The sequence below is a fragment of the Leptonychotes weddellii genome, chromosome 12, assembly GCF_054177405.1.
Source record: "Leptonychotes weddellii isolate Sample4059 chromosome 12, ASM5417740v2, whole genome shotgun sequence".
NCBI classification, from domain to species: Eukaryota; Metazoa; Chordata; class Mammalia; order Carnivora; family Phocidae; genus Leptonychotes; species Leptonychotes weddellii.
The window spans coordinates 21,369,590-21,379,444 of record NC_138380.1 but is presented as its reverse complement, the minus strand read 5'-3'; the positions used below and the strand labels follow the sequence as shown (position 1 = coordinate 21,379,444).

The following is a 9,855-nucleotide window of genomic DNA, read 5'->3' as shown; positions in this document are numbered from 1 at the left end:
CCTCTCTCTCCCCCACCCCCCACCCCCCTCCCCGGCGCTTCCTCCCCGCCCCCTCTCGACGAGGGGAGCGGAGCGGGCGAGCGAGCAGGAGTGAGCGTCAAGTGAGGGGCCGCGCGCAAGTCGCAGGCGTTCGCAGCTATTTTGGTCCAGCCGAGGGAGCCGCTGGGTGGCCGCTGATAGGCTGGAGCGGCGGGGCTGCTGCGGGAGCGACCGCGGCCCGGGCCCCGCCCCCGGGCCCCCTCCGGCTCCAGACGCGGTGGGCTCCGGGGCCGGGAAGCGGGTGGCGCGGCGGGGCTGCTGCAGTTGGCGGGCCTCCCGCCCGGACCGCGTCATCCTCACCCCCACCGACTGCTGACGGGGCGCCTGGCCGCACGGCCCGGGCAGCATACGCGGAGTTCGGAGCTGCACGGTGGGGACGCGGGGGCGGCTGGGGCTGCTTGGAGCCAGAAGACCGAGAGCCTGGGCTCCGCGGCCCGCCCCGTGCTGCTGCACAGATGCCTCTTCGTCCTGCCCCCTCCCTTGCAAATTTCCTCACCCTTCCTCGGCTTTAACTTTTAAATGATTGTTCTCTTAATGAGGGCTGCGGGGAGGGCAAGCGGTGGAAGGAAAGACCAAGTGTGAGGAGCCCAGGCAGTGACGACCTGGGACAGCACAGCAGCCGGCAGGAAGGATTGAGGTGAACTCCCAGAAACCACGGGAGAACCCCTTCACTCACGGAGCCTCCGCCACCACTTCTCATTCTTTTTGCAGTTCTGTGTCGCCCTTTCCCCTCCCCAAGCCCGGCAAATGGAGTGGGGTGGGTCTTAAAGCCTTCTGCCCCAGGGCTTCACTGGCTCCTCTTTGTTGCTGGGTCTCCCTGAGAACTTCATAGCAACCTGCTTCCACTTTCTGGGGAAGAGACACCCTGGGGCATTTGACAGAGCCGTGTAGGAGAACCGGACTAGGTCAGCCTTTTCCCACCCCCGAAAAAGACTGCCCTTTTCTCTGCCTAGTGGGGGTGGAGCCATCTGTGGCCAAGTCCTGGGAAAGCCCTAGAATATGGCACTGATTTAGTATTTGCTTCTTTTCAGGGGCTGTCTCCAGACTCTCCTCCCTTGTGCCCCACACCTCCACCTTGGCAAGCTTGCTTGTTAAATAAACCCCCATCACCTGCATGTGGGCTAATGCCAAAGAATGAGGAGGTCGTGGATTTTTCAGTTCTGCATTCTACCACATCCGTATCTCGGGGTTGTCTGCTGCCCAGTAACCTGGGCAGGGAATATGCCCTTAAATATGCCAGGGAATTCTTGAATGCCCGGAAACAGTTCCACTGTAGGCAAGCTAGATTCTCCATTGATTACCAAGACCTTTTGATCATGCATTTGCAGTCAAATAATAACAACTTTAATAGTTAATATGTTGCCTAAAATTACATAGTAAGTGGCAGAGGGAAGATTTGAACCCTGGCATGTAGCGGATGTGTAGAAACTTGGGCATGGAAGTAATTCTCCAGTTTGCTCCCATTCCATGAGAATTCAGGTTTCACTCATCCACCTCAAAAGTCATTTACTAGGATGTTTATCTACTACTGCTCTCCCCTATATGGAGAGAGAGAGAGGGCGATCTGTCTGTATCCTTGTTTAATCTTTGTTTATCCAGTGAAGTAATTGCCAGAGTTGCCTCCATTTTACAGGTGGAGGTCCTCAGCTCAGGTAGGCAAATAACACACTCAAGGTCATACATCCACAAAACAACAGAGCCAGCATTTCAATCCAGTCTTCTCACCTTGAGCCCAATATTTTCATCACTGACAAAAGTGTCCATTGTGTCCACGTTTCAGAAAGTAAATGACAGAAGCAAGGGGAGGGGCTGTATTAAAAAGTTCAGTGAAGGGTATGTGAGAAATAAACAGAACAGAGGGTGGGAGAGGAGGGGCTGATAAAAATACATCCTTCAACTTGTTTTACTCCCAATGACTAATCAAAAGAAAGAATGAGAGAAGTGGAGGTGAGTCAAACCCTGATACTAGGCTTCCTCTGGGCTCTTTAGTGGCTCCTTTTGCTGTCTTGGCTAAAGCTCCATCTGCACATTATCAGCTTCAAGCAGGACCCTACCATCTTACAGACCCAGGGAATGTAATCCTATCCTGACAGGGATCGGTAGAGAAGAATCAGAGGCTTACTGGTGAATGGTTCCTCTCCTTGCCACAGCTGGCGTCGAGCTGGTAGAATGCCCGAGGACACCCTGGCCAGGGTCTGATGGCACTCTGGAGCATGGCTGCTCTTACCTCCTCAGGTAAAAGAAGGGCTCTGCCCATTTCCATTTCCTGCCAGGGCAGGCAAACCCAGACCCCATCTCTTCACTCCAGGCACTGCAGGTGAAAGGTTATGCCCTCATACTGTGTAGGTGGATGGAAGGGTGGGCTGCCTTGGATCAAACCAGTCAGTAAATATTTGTGAGTGATTGATGACCATGAATATGCCCAAGCTTGGTGCAGCCCATGGAGTTCTGGATGAGGCTGCTTTGCGCTCTGTAGGCCAGCTGAGCTGAGAGAGCACCAGAGAAGCTATAGGCTAGACTGAGGAGGCCGTAGAGCCACGGCGGCACACAGCCTGTCTGACCTGAAAGTGCCACCAAAACCTCTAATCCTGTAACCTGAGGATCATCTAGCCATCAGCCGTTTGGCTTCACAGCCCCCGGTTCTGACAGCTTCCTTGATTTGGAGTGGTGCGAAGAGAAGAGGAAGGCTTAAACTTTAAGAGGAAGAGAAGGACGAAACGCTGGGTTGAGAATGTTGTCGCTTGTAGTTTCTCACAGAGAGGCTGCTGTGATGAAGCCAGAGAGAACTGAAGAAGCCAGCCGGTGATTAGTCAAGGCTTTTGTCAGCAACTTGGTACCTGCCTTAAAGTTGGGATACCTGAGTTCTACTCTCCTTTCTGCCACTGGCTAGACACTGTTACAGATCTTAAAACAGCTCCAAACATTGGTTTCTTCATCTGAAGGAAATAGACTAGAATATTCCCACCAGCTCTCATAGTCCCTGATTCCCACCTCTTCTCAGATACATAGCTCTCTGAACAAGGTTGATCCATTGGGATGGTAGTCAAGACTTGGAAATGAGCCACACAGTTGAAGAGAGTGCTTCCTTTAGTTTAATCTAGAGATCCACAGTGCCAGAGCAGAGTAGATCACACTTTGTTTTCCCAGCTACTAAAAAGGCTGATGGATCACAGGATGTTAAAGTTAAAGGTATCTTGGAGATCATCTGGACTCAACCTCTCATTAATGTCATTAATGAAGTTCAGAGAAGCATACTGACTTGCCTAAAGCCACGTGATTGACTGACATCAGAGTCTGTCATTTCTGAGCTCCGTCCCTCAGTCAGGATGACAGTGTATTGGCATTTAAGCCTGGGGCTTGAAGATACTTCCAAATGCTTATCTTCTGTGGTCTTATATGCAGGTGCTATCATTGTACTTTGTTGGACTGGGATCAAGATGGGTCGCCGATAGAACCAGTCTGTCATTCTGAGTGACTTTGGAATCCTAATAAGAAGTGAAAGAAATGGTCACCCAGGGAACTGACTCTAAGGATACCCAGGACTGCCTCACTCAGCCAGGATAATTGGGCTCATGGTAAAGCCCAGAGCTAGACTACTCCCCACCCTGACATGCATCCCTGAGCCATTATCCCGAGCAGCCACTAGATGTCCATAATGCCTCATAGGGTTTGCCAGGAGTGAGCAATCTTCGGCAGGGTACTATCTTGGCCTCCAATAGGCTTTTGGGTCCCTTACGATAGGTCCATCAATAGAAGATTACATATGCTCTGAACCTCTAGTTCCTGTTTTCAGTACTGTTGGGCTGCCAGACTCTACTCAGGCACCTTTTCCATTTTTATACTTTTTCTTCTTCCATTTGAGCAAAGAACAGAACAAGAGCAAAGGAAGAAAAGGGTTTTTGGAAAACAGGAAGAAAAGAAAAGAAAGAAATTGTATGGAAATTATCCTCCACAAATGAAGGAAAGACATCAGGTGATTGGTGAATTAGCAACAACAGAAGAGTATAAGAAACCGTCTATATGGAAATAGTCACCTCTTACCCAAGGCAATGAACACATCGTGTGTGCTTGAGTCCTCCTGTGTTTGCATCTCTCACTCTCACCCATGTATGCAAATCCCCCTGCAGGGTGAACACGTCATGAAGTCTTTAATGGGTAAAGTCGCCATTGCAAAATGATAATAAGGTTCTTTTTCTTGGCTGTGATCCTTCAGTGACGCCGTGGCTGGGCCATTACTGCACATGGTCATAAAGGAAATAGAGTTGAGTCCTTGAGCCCAGTGAGTCAAGGTGACACCTCTGTTCAAGAAGTACCCACTCTTCCGTGTGCCCTCAGCATCCACTATTCTTTTCCCCCCAAGAACTCTGTTCTTCAAGGAAGTCAGAAGGAAGTGGACAAAAAAGCACTTTCTCTGCAAGTCCCATCCAGAGCAATCTGCAAAAACCTCAGCAAAGAAGAGACAAGATGCTTAATAAGAATGGCAGAAAGAACTCTAGAATGGCAGGACCTTTCCCTGTCCTGAGGCTGGTTTCCTGGGGCTTACGGTTTCTTTGTGGGCCGCCAGGCCTGAGTGAAGGGAGAAACCTCCCAGCGCCCCCCATGGCCGCCTCTTTTGGAATAGTCAGTTCGGTGCCCATTTTAGCCACAACCTCCTGAGTGTTCAAACACACCAGAGGTCCAGCCAGAAGCCTTAGAAATGTTCACCTCTGCGGGTGCACTGGCCCACTACAGGCCCTTGTGTTCTAGGCTTCTCTTTAATTCCCTTTGTACAGCAGTAACAGTAATGATGTGACCAGCAGTTCTTACTTGGGAGTTCTTACACATGCAACCCTCACAGGTTTCATGCAGTGGGTACCATTAGACTCCCCATTCTGCAGATGAATTTAAGCAGCTTTCTCAGGGTTACAGAACTAGTAAGTGACTGTAGTAGTTTCTTGAGGCTGTCATAACAAATTACCACATGTTTGGTGGCTTAAAACATCAGAAATTTATTCTCTCACAGTCCTGGAGGCTAAAATTGCAAAATCTGGCAAGGCCCTGCTCCCTCCAAGGGCCCTAGGGGAGAATCTGTTCCTTGCCTCTTCCAGCTTCTGGTGACTGTCGCATTCCTTGACTTGTGGCTGCATCACTTCAATCTCTGCCTGTGTGGTCCTGTTGACTCTTCTCTCTGTCTGCTTTGTGACTTACAAGGACACTTATCATTAGATTTAGAGCCGACCTGGGTAATCCAGGATGATCTCATCACAGGATCCTTAATTATATCCGCAAAGACCCTTTTTCCAAATAGGGTAATAGTCACAGATCTGGGGATTACAATGTGGACATATCTTTCTGGGGGCTCATCCAGCTTCCTACGGTGACAGAGCCAGGTTTCAATCTCAAATCTGTCTAGTGCCTACATTCCAAACTACTGTGAGGTGCCACTTAAGAGGCAGAGGAAGGCAAGGGTACATCTGACAGCCACAGTGTGGCTCCCCCACATACCTGTGCTTGAGGAGTAGAGGAGCGCCCCGTGAGCTGGACAGCCCCCGGGAAGGGAGGGAGTCCCTCAGTCAGCTCAACAGTTAGGACAGAGCACCTGAGCCAAGTGGAGGGGGCAGGCTGGCTAGACAAACTTAAGGAGTCTGTGTCCTGTTTTCTTTATGCTTCTCGTGATTCCTTGTTTTGGTAATTTGCTCACTCTTTACCTGGCCTCTAGATTTTATCCCAAAGTTCTTAGAACATTTAAGCATTTACCAGTCATACTAGAAGTACCTTTTGACATTCCTACAAAATCTGGCTCAAGTATAACTGTCTCACATAAATGTTGAGCTTCCTGCTCATTGAAGATTAAGAGAAGCCTTAAGATCAGAGTCCAGTGGATGCAGATGTGGGACTGGGAATGGCTTTTCAAGTATCACCACCATAAATGTGATCCTTAGGCAGGGGTCCATGCCTGCAGTGAACCTTTTCACAGACAGATTTGCTGAGTGCGTATAAATGTGTTCATAGTTTGGTTGGGAGAAGCCCAAACAAGTTTTTCCCCCAACTGACTCCTACAAGATAGTTTGGAGCTTGAGGGGAAGAGGCAGATGTATGTGTGCTTGCTTGCGCGTGTGCTAGTGGGCATTACAGTGGTGGTTATGAGAGTATTCTGGAGTAGAGGCCTGGGTTCAAATCCTGGTTCTGCTGCTTGCATACTGCATATGGCTTAGATTCTTCATGTATGACGTGGGGTTAATAACTGTAATTACTTTGTGGTATTATTGGACCAGAAGGAAGTCAGGGAAAACAGTCCATCTTTGCAGATTGTGACCACAGCAGCTATTATTTCCTCATATGGAAATTGGCGTAGAAACGAAGTAATTTATCCAAAATCAATTATTGAGATAACCCTTTTTTTTCCTCTCCGCCCCCCCCCCAGACTTTCCTGTTCTCGGTAGCATACCTAATTTAGACCTTTTGATTCTACCTTAACAATAAGAAGGTGGTTTCTGTTGTTCTTACCAGTTAATTTTTTTTAAGATAATTTTTTGACTTACAGGTCAAAAAGAGTGCTGATATACCCTCCACCCAGCTTCCCCTAATATAAACATCTTAGATGACCACAGAACATCTCTTCAAAACTGAGAAATCTACCTATTAAAGGCACCGCTTTTTACTCTTGCCCTCTACAGTGTATTCTCCACAGCTGCCAAAGTGATCTTTGTGACATTCTGTCAGATTGTTAATGATGTGCTTAAAATGCTCCTGTGTCTTCCCTTCATAATTGAAATGATAACCAAACTGCTTACCATGGACCATAGGCCCTAAGCCATCAGTGCCTTGCCTGCGCCTCGACCCTCATATTTTTATCATCTTCCTCCTTTCCTACCTTCAGCTATACCGCTCTTCTTTCTTTTCTTGAAATACTCTAAGCCTGTTCTCCCCATTGGGGCCTTTGCTCTGTCCTCTACCTGGAATGTTCTTCCCCTACTCTTCAGGTGGTTGGCTCCTTGCGGAGCAGGTCTCTTCAGAGAGACTTCCCATGACTACCTTATCTAAAATAGTCCCACCACTCACAGTCATGTTACATGATGGGTTTTGTTTTCTTGTTTGATTTACCATTATCTGAAATGATCTTGTTTATGTGTTTGTTCGCTTATTTATTACACATCCCCATGAAAGCAGAGGCCCTTCCCATCTTGTGTCCAATACCTTGATCATAGTAGTGAATTATTTCAGAGGAAAGAGAAATGTTCTCTGGCCTATGTGAATAAGAGTTCAGGCCTCCCTAGTTGTATATCAATAGCCCAAGCCCTGCTCTATAAATCTTTGAAAAGACAGGTGAAGAATCACCAGGGTTTGGTTTGGTTTTGTTTTATGTTGGGAAAATTAAGGAGGAACCTAGTGACCTTAAGGTTTCTCCAGTCCTCGATTTCTAGAATTCCTAGCCCCTTGCTGACAGATTCATGAGTGAGAGTTGCGTGGAGTTACAGAGGCTCCCGGGTTCTTGGCCGTTGTGCTGTGTGAGGCCTGAGCAGAAGAGTGAGGATAGGTGCACAGATACACTTAACTGTGCTCAGGTACGCATGTGCCTGTCATTTTCAAATTTGCTAAAGTGCATTTTCTCCAAAGGGAGTGGGGGCTGTTGAGCCTGAAATAGGGAACACCAGGACGGTAAGATCAAATGCTTTGAAAGTGGCTGTGCCAACGCTTTTTGCTAATTAAAGGATGTTAGGACAATCACCACTAGCAGCAGTAAAGGGCGCCCCATTACCTCTCTTTATGGAGAGCTGGGTAAATTTAAAGGCAGCTATAAATATCCCACTGAGTCCTGTGCTACAGCACAGCCGGTGGGCATCCAGCTGGGCAGTGAGAGGAGCCCAGAGCTTCTGTCCAGGGTCCTCATCTCTATTAGCTGCCAGTCCTCAAATTCTGCATGACTAGAGAACAAACAGTTCCATCAACAGACTCTTAATTTAAAACACTCAGGCGGAGAGGGGGGGCCAAACAGCTGTGTGGTGAGTCTGACTAGGAGCCCAGGCCACCTGGGTCCCTCTCCAGCTTTGTCATTGATTCCCTTCCCTTTTGCCTTGAAGGGAACATGTTTCTTCATGTTGTGACTCCATTTTCCCCAACTATGGGTGTGTCACAGAATTTTTTTTATGGTCCCATGGCTTTGAGCTAGTCTCCTAGGAATATTCTAGGGCCCCTTATGGAGCAGCTCACTGCTCCAGGGGAAAACTTAGTTTAGAAAGCGTGAACAAGATGAGAACATACTTTTTATACTTACCCTGGGGAATTTCTGACTGAATTTAAGAAGTATGCTCAAGTTGGAACTTTTGCTGTTTTAATCGGTTGAGTTTGGCTTGAAATCTGTTGTGTCCTTTCCTGCATTTTCTTCTTGAATCTCTTGTGTGGTCTCCAAGCCACTCTAATCCCCTCGGTTTGTAGAGCACTGCCTCCTCTCTTGCCAGCCTTCTTGCTCTGCTCTTCAGTTTCTTTGTGGATCAGCATCTGTAGCCATCAAGCCACCTCACACAGCTTGCTAATTGTTTTCAGTTTCATGCTGCTAGCTTCAGCTATGGCTAGAGTTTTCCTAGTTCCAGTTGGTGTGGCCTTATGGTTCTTCATCCAGTACTGGCCTAGTAATGTGGGTTCATTTGATCTATCTAAGGAGCTTCAGAGGTAGAATTGGAGGGACCCTAACGGAAATGTGGGCTTGAATTTTGTCTGTTAGTTGCTATTGTGACCATCCTCACCGTGCCCCCCCCCCATCCTTGAACAGAGGAACAGGCTCTTTACCCTTAGAAGTGAAGAGGAGTGTAGCATTGGGAACACCAGGAGACCAGCCTAGGGCTCACACCACTGGCTTCCCCATGAGTCATCAAAGGACTGATGGGTAGGTTGGCTGATACCAGGTTCCTGGATGCTGCATTCCTTTCTCATTGTGATGTGAGCCTCTTCAGGAGTTAGATCTACCCAGCCTCCAGCCTGTTCTTGATCCATGTTTTTAAATGGAGTTCTATTTGTAAATGCTTCCAGTGGGAATCAACTTTATATCTAGAGGAATTTGGGGTGGATGAGCATGAAATAAAGAAGCTAGTACCCTCCACTCCTCTAGCAAATTTAGAGAGAATTCCTCAGTTCGTTGGTCAGTTGGTCTGCTCATATTCATATTCTCTCTCTTTCACTTATAGTCTCTCACAGTCAAATTTGGCCCTAACTGATAGGTAGATTTGTTTGTTTATACACAAGGGTAACATGACTCCCTTGAAACTTACACCCCTTTACCCCAGAATACCACCCCCTGGCTGTGAATCCCCCCTTTTTCAGTTTTTGCCTCACTACCAGCCAGGAATGCTAAGCAGTATGCTCTTGGGAACCTGTCATGTTGGTCTACTTTAAACTACTTCTCTGAAGGACAGCAGGCTGAAATGGCTTTGCTTCTGATGAGGGGTGCTAAAGCCCCAACTTTTGTGGGGCAGCCAGCTGGGGATCTGGAAGCCTCCTCTCATGATATCTGGACACTGGCAGCCTGGCTGGGAGGAGCCTTCATTCTGTATCACTTTCTTGGTGACTAGGGCCAGTTTGTGCGGCAGCCCAGTGAGGCTGCTTGATTTGTATTCAGTGCATGAACCATGCGGGGGAGGGGGAGTCTGTTAGGAGCCCTGCTAGCCAATAACTCTGAAAGGATTCTTTGTGTAAGTGAGCAGTCTCTGGGCTAGAGAAGGATGGCCTGCCCTACCCCACCCCCCCCAACTGGCCCCTCTGGCCTGGCAACTTGGTGGTGCTTTGGAGCTGGCACCACGCCCTCGGGATCCCTCCCCAAGAGGAGGCCATCTTGGGGCTCCA

The 9,855-nt window shown here is 48.3% G+C and overlaps 1 protein-coding gene across 1 annotated transcript in view; it reads left to right on the top strand.

The window, feature by feature from the left end:
• The window catches only part of SND1 (staphylococcal nuclease and tudor domain containing 1), a 404,590-nt gene that overhangs the window by 348,889 nt on the left and 45,846 nt on the right, over positions 1-9,855 (top strand). The gene's annotated exons all lie outside the window — the stretch shown is intronic.